Source organism: Oryctolagus cuniculus, chromosome 15 (assembly GCF_051225735.1).
Source record: "Oryctolagus cuniculus isolate XC-2025 breed Fujian yellow rabbit chromosome 15, ASM5122573v1, whole genome shotgun sequence".
Lineage (NCBI taxonomy): Eukaryota > Metazoa > Chordata > Mammalia > Lagomorpha > Leporidae > Oryctolagus > Oryctolagus cuniculus.
In genome coordinates this window covers 35,938,370-35,945,480 of record NC_142881.1, presented here as the reverse complement: position 1 = coordinate 35,945,480, position 7,111 = coordinate 35,938,370, and positions in this window count along the sequence as shown.

Below are 7,111 nucleotides of genomic sequence, written 5' to 3'. Positions count from 1 at the left end.
AGAGCACCAAAAAGAACATCTGTAGAAGTGAAATTGACACTTTGAAGAGCAACAACTTGAACAGCCTTTGTCTCAACTGTCAAGGAACAGTTTTTTTTTTTGTTTGTTTGTTTTTATTTTCTTCTTCATACTATTTATTGAACACTTAATATAGAGTCAATTATATGTATATAAAGTCAATTGAAATTGATCGCTGGCCAGTGCCACAGCTCACTAGGCTCATCCTCCGCCTGCGGCACTGGCATCCCGGGTTCTAGTCCTGGTTGGGGTGCCAGATTCTGTCCTGGTTGCTCCTCTTCCAGTCCAGCTCTCTGCTATGGCCCGGGAAGGCAGTGAAGGATGGCTCAGGTCCTTGGGTCCTGCACCTGCATGGGAGACCAGGAGGAGACACCTGGCTCCTGGCTTCGGATCGGCTCAGTGCGCCAGCCGTAGCAGCCATTTGTGGGGTGAACCAATGGAAGGAAGACCTTTCTCTCTGTCTGTCTCTCTCACTGTCTAACTCTGCCTGTCAAAAAAAAAAAAAAAAAGAAATTGATTTCAGTAAAAAATAAGAGTGAGAATAGAGAGGGAGGAGGAAGTCTATAACTGTAAAACTGTATAGTTCTGTATACATCCTATGGACTTAATTCTAAGGGTACAGTTTAAAAACTTGTTATGGGACCTCAAATCCCATGAAGTTGGATGGTAAAAATGCCATCTTAAGTATTAAAGTGATCATATTCAGTATTAAAGTGATCATATATATAGGATTAATTGTTACAGGGGTCATATAAATAAGATCAAGTGTCTAGCAATAATAATACAATTAAGAAGGAGAGACTGTTCCAACATGGGAACCAGTCTGCACAGTAGGCTCATAGAATGGCAATCATTTTAAATAGCACTCTGACCTCAAAATCAGCCCTTATGACATTCTGGTCTGGCTGAAAAGCCCATGAGAGCATTTCAGGCCACTGTGGCAAAAAATGTCCTATATGAAGGATCTCTGTGAGTGAGACCCCAGTGGAAAGAAGTGGCTGTTAAAGAAGGATGTACCTTTCTATGAAGGGAGGAGAGAACTTACACTTTGTTTATGGCCTTGTCTAAGTGCCAACAGAGATTGTGGATTCACAAGGCTTCCATAGTCTTGGTAGCTCATTTCAAGAACCTCTGTCAAGCCTGTCAGAGCCATCTGGGGAGTGAACCAGTGTATGGAAGATTCTCTCTCTCTGTAGCTCTGCCTTTCAAATAAACAATTTTTTTTTTTTTAAAAAAAGGGTATTCTTTTTTTTTTTTTTAAATTTGGCAAATAGAGTTAGAGAGTGAGAGAGAGAGAGACAGAGTGAAAGGTCTTCCTTTCTCTGCTGGCTCACCCCCCAAATGGCTGCCATGGCCCCAGCTATGCCGATCCAAAGCCAGGAGCCAGGTGCTTCCTCCTGGTCTCCCATGTGGGTGTAAGGGCCCAAGCACCTTGGCCATCCCCCACTAGCCTCCCAGGCCACAGCAGAGAGCTGGACCGAAAGAGGAGCAACTGGGACCAGAACCTGGTGCTCACATGGGACGCCAGCGCCACAGGTGGAGGACCAACCCTGTGTATAGATTCTATCCTCAGGTGTGGGAATGCCAACCATCATATCTACTTAACTCTGTCTTTTGAAATGGTGGCCTTCCCCTTCTGTAGAGCTTGTATCTATGGTTCAGTCTTTTGTAGTTGTAGTTATGCAGGATTTTGATAGGTAACAGGTCAAAAAGGAAAGCTCAAAAAGGAAAATGCTAAACAAAATCAACATGAGCATAATAAATTGAGTTTGAATCCTACAAAGAATGAACAGAGATATAGTCTAATAGCAGGTGTATTATGGTTTGGAGGTTGACTACTTATATAAGTACAGCAAGAACTGTTCTCAATTTTAGAAGACCCTCAATGTTAGGAAGCCTAACCAAGGAAGACTTAGATTTATTTTTTTTTCCCAAAAAGCTACAGTAGTTAATCTTTTGACATTTCAGGGGCTGCTAAGAAGTGATAGTTTTATTTACTCACTGTAAGTCCAGGAACTCCTGAAGCCAGGTATTCTGTGTATAATTTTAGATAGGCCAATGCTTCCAATTGTATCCTGTTAGGAACAGAACATTTTTACTGAACCTATGCAGGCAATCACATTGCTACATAAACCCCAAATACTCATAAATGGTTTTTGCATTTTGATAGAATTAAGAAGGGAGAAAAGTTAAATGATTGCATTTTTGTTTACAAAATATACTTTGCCAAAGTGTTGTTAACCATAAAAATCTCAAGAAAAGTTTTTTTATAAACCTAAAAGATAAATCATTTAAATATGGAATCAATAATATTTTAGATAAAAGACATAAAAACCCACAGATGTCATTGTTTATTGTTTCATGTAATTGATTCTTACCTTATTTGATCTCAGAAGTTTCATGAATTCATGTTTTTAAAATCAGAGGTATGAAAATTTTATTTAGTCCATTGATCTTCAAATTGTCAGTAGCCTGAAATAAGAATGGATGCCGGATTCTGTCCCGGTTGCTCCTCTTCCTGTCCAGCTCTCTTCTGTGGCCCGGAAGTGCAGTGGAGAATGGCCCAGGTCCTTGGGCCCTGCACCCGCATGGGAGACCAGGAGAAGCACCTGGCTCCTGCCTTCAGATCAGCGCGGTGCGTTGGCCGCAGCATGCCGGCTGCAGCAGCCATTTGGGGGTGAACCAATGGCAAAGGAAGACCTTTCTCTCTGTCTCTCTCTCTCTCTCTCTCACTGTCCACTCTGCCTGTCAAAAAAAAAAAAAAAAAAAGAATAATTGTTAGAGTCTTATTCTAGTTTTTAAAGATTTATTTATTTGAAAAGCAGAGTTACAAAAAAAAAATAGAGAGGGAAAGACAAAGAGAGAGAAGAAAGGTCTTCCATCTGCTGATTTATTCCCCAAATGGCTGCCACAGGCAGGGCTTGGCCAAGCTGAAGCCAGGAGCCTGGAACTCTATCTTAGTCTCCCCCATTTGTGGGAGGGGCCAAGAGTTCATCTGCTACTGCTTCCCCAAGTGCATTAACAGGGAGCTGGATTGGAAGTGGAGCAACTGAGACTTGAGGCAGAACCTATATGGGGTGCCAGCACTGAAGGCTTTGGCTTGACCCACTGTACCACAGCATTGGCCCCTGTTAGAGTCTTTTTCATGAATCTGATTGCATGTATTTTTATAGGTGAATAAAGTGTTGAAATTTTTATTGTAATTCAACAATTTATAAGGAAAGTCAGCATTTTAAAAAGCACTGGTGAGATTTCCTAAAACTGTTGTCCTCTCAGGCCTCTTGGCCTGTGATGGAGAGGGTTCAGTCTCAAAGGTCTTTAAAAGTCTCCAGGTCCTTTTTCATTAAGATAACAGTAGTGACTGATAACATCACATCAGGACCATCAGACCTTTATAGATGTTAAATAATTTCTAAAATATTTATATAATAACACTTAGAGATGCAGCTTTAAGTTTAGCATCATCTTACAACTTGACAATACTTTTCCATACAAGCCAAATAAGCCTCATTAACTATTATCTCTGCAAATGAGAGATACATCTTTTTAGGATCTCCAGGAGTCCAACTGGAAATCTGAAAGTCAAAAGGCTTAATTTAGAACTTTGATTCTGAGAAAGTCTGTGAAAGATATCAAAAGACTTAAAACATTTGCTCAAAACAGGATCCTTGATGATCATGAAATAATAAGCACCAATTTAATCAGGGTGTTTTAATCAGAGTTTTAGACCAGATTCAATTAACGTTATAAGCATCACATATTTTAAAAAATAGATTTTTTTCTTTCCTGGGTCAGTTACCAAAAGGTGAAGCCTTTTATTAAATGTTTATTTATTTATTTGAAAGTTAGAGTTACACAGAGAGAGGAGAGGCAGAGAGAGAGAGGTCTTCCATCACTGGTTCACTTCCTAATTGGCTGCGATGGCCAGAGCTATGCTGATCTGAAGCCAGGGGCCAGGAGCTTTCTCCAGGTCTTCCCATGGGAGTGTAGGGACCCAAGGACTTGGGCCATCTTCTACTGCTTTCCCAGGCCATACCAGAGAGCTGGATCAGAAGTGAAGAAGCCTGGTCTAGAACCGGCGCCCTCATGGGATGCCAGCACTACAGGTGGCAGCTTTACCTACTACGCTACAGTGCTGGCCCCAAAATGTGAAGTCTTGAGTAAAAAGGCAAGTTATCCTGTTATAAAATTTTTAGTGTCATGTCATAAACAAGAAAACTTAGAGTAGAAGGAGTATGATTCCTAGAATGTCAAAGTACATTACATTGTCTGATTGCATGAAACAATTTGAACACCCGGAAAAGCTATGAGCAAAGAATCAAGCTATTCTTTTTACCTAGGTATTTAAGAACAAAGCTTTTAGTGTCAGTTCATAATAGAAGCAGAACTGGAGAGGAAAGGAGCTTACTGGAGCTGAGTGTAAAGTTGAGGAAGAGAGTCACCAATTAAATGGAAATTGTAAAAATGTTTTTAAAAAATGAAAGAATATATAGGAATTTAATCCTTAGTTACTTTAGAGTTGAATTGTTTGTTGTATATCAAAAATTTGTGAAAACATATTTGTCAGTGGGCCCAAATACATCATATTTTTATACAATTTAAAGAATCCAGGGATATTTGAATTTATTTCAGAAAAATTTTTCATTTATATGTACCTAGTGTATTTTTAATAATTATACTTAGATTACTTATGAAACTGAGATATTAGACAAGCATAGTCATCATTTTAAAAGCTAACTTGCTATGCTTTATACATAGAATATTGTATTGTGCTTTTACTTGTGTGAAGATTAAATTTTTTTATGATCTTAGATATATAGCAGAGATAAATATAATTCTGCCTGGCCAGCAAAATCAGGCACAAATGCATGCTAACAATTTTGAAGATATCTGTGTTTTTATTTTACCAAAAAGTATCTATTTATCAAGGATTCACTTAATTCATATAAACTAAAAGATATTTGTGTTAATTTAATAGTTTTAATTTATGTCTTATTAATTATGAGATAACCACTCATTATCTTTAAATCAACTAAAAACACTTGTAGGGATTTTTACAATGTAGATAAAACATACAATGCATGCACACATATAACATATATAATGAGACAGAAAAATTAAGCATTTCTTATACTGGTTTGGTTCTGAAAATTGTTTTACTTTTTTTCTGATTAAAGACATCTCTTAAGTCCCATAGCTGCACTTGCCAAAAACGTGTCTTACCTATTCACAGAATTGTTCTCCCTCTTTTCTTTTTAAATTATCATTAAACAGATTTCTTGCCCTTGGTAACCTTAAGTTTTAGTGAAAACCTAGTAAGTAATTTTAAAATGGCATATATCAACATTTCAGGGGGAACTTGCATATGGAAGATGCTGCTTGAACATTCAGTTTGCAAATGACTCTCATTCCAGGAAAGGAATTGGAATGTTTCCATGTAATGAAAAGGATGTCTTAATTTTAGGTCCTTTATTTGGTGCTCCAATGGTTAGAGAAATCCTTTTTGTTGTATTTGTCTTGTGACTCTTGTCATATGTACAATTCTTTGACTACTTTTTGAGCATTTGCTTCCCCACTGTCAATGGTGGACCAGGGTCTCCAATGGGGAAATTATAGTTGGCACAAAGAGATGAAGGATGAATCCCTGGGCCTTCTCATTCATTAGACCCAAACACATACACACAGAATCTAACACATAGGCTATGCGAGTGTCATCATTTTTTTTGAAGTCATAGTATCATGACTATAGGCTGCCCTAATCAGCTAGGTTAGAGGCCAGATAGATTTTGGATGGGGATGAAGTGGAGTCACCCATATTTTACTAAAGAGAAAGGAATTTTCACACAGCAAAGAGAATATTCTTCCAAACCAAACCCTCCTTGTAGAGGGACTTGGACAACCATCTTATAATCTTATTTCCAGTACCTGTACCAGAAACAAATGACCTAGGTAGGTCCAATGGCACATTGCCCAAAAGGCAGAGATAGAGGATTTCCAGTGTGCACAGCAGTTAGATTTACTCAACCTTGAAGACTGTCAAGTCCTTCCCCAAATTTGTAGCCCATCATCTCCCTAAAGTATAATTTCCTGGCATCAACAAAGCATTTGTAGGCAGCTGATTCTGTGGCAGTGAGAGAAGGGTGAGTCCTAGGAAGAAAGGACTCTCAGCGCCTGCTGGGAAGTCCCTGAAATCCCAACAATGAGGTCAGCAGCTGTTATACAGGAGTGGTTTTTGCCTGTCTCCAGTAACGTGACTGAGTTACTCCTTGTGTGCTACCAAAGCCAACGCCAATTGTGTGGTGCCTTGGGAACCAAGAGGATGAGGTTAGTTGCAGGGGGTGCACCCACTCTCCTGAGTGGGTTTACAGGTTGATGAGGAAAAATAAAGGCCTTTGCTGTTGGTCACTTGAAGGCCAATTTGCCAGAAACAGGAGTTGGTGTAAGGAAATGAGGTTTATTCAAGAGGGTAGCAGCCCTCTATCTCACAAGAGCTTTTTCCAGTTTGTAATTTAGCTGAAGGAAGAGCGGGGTGTAAGTGGGTGTTAGGGAGGCTAAAGGACTTGGTTGGTTATCAGGCAGATTCCTGAGGTCAGTTCCAATAACCATCTTGAAACGGGTTAGATGGTGGTTCCTTTGATCTAAGGCTTGACTGTTTACAGCTGGTGGTCATAAATCCCTGAGCAAGCAGTGTTCCTTTTGGCATTGAACTTGGTGGTCATAAATTGCTTTCTTGTCATAATCTGGCAATTCTAGCCACTTCCATGTGGTCAGTCCTTGGAATTCTCCAGAAACGTTATTAATCTGTTGAGTTAAATGTAGGTCTAATTAGTCACAAGGTCAAGAATTAGCTTTTTCTTTTAAAGATTTATTTAATCATTTGAACAGCAGAGTTACAGAGAGAGAGAGAGAAAAGGAAGACAGAAAGTGATTGAGAGAGAACTTCCATCTGCTGTTTCACTCCCCAAATGGGTACAATGGGAGGGGGCTGGACCAGGCTGAAGCTAGGAGCCAGGAGTTTCATCCAGGTTTCCCACGTGGGTGGCAGGAGCCCAAGCCCTTGAGCCATCTTTTGCTGTTTTTACTAGGCCATAAG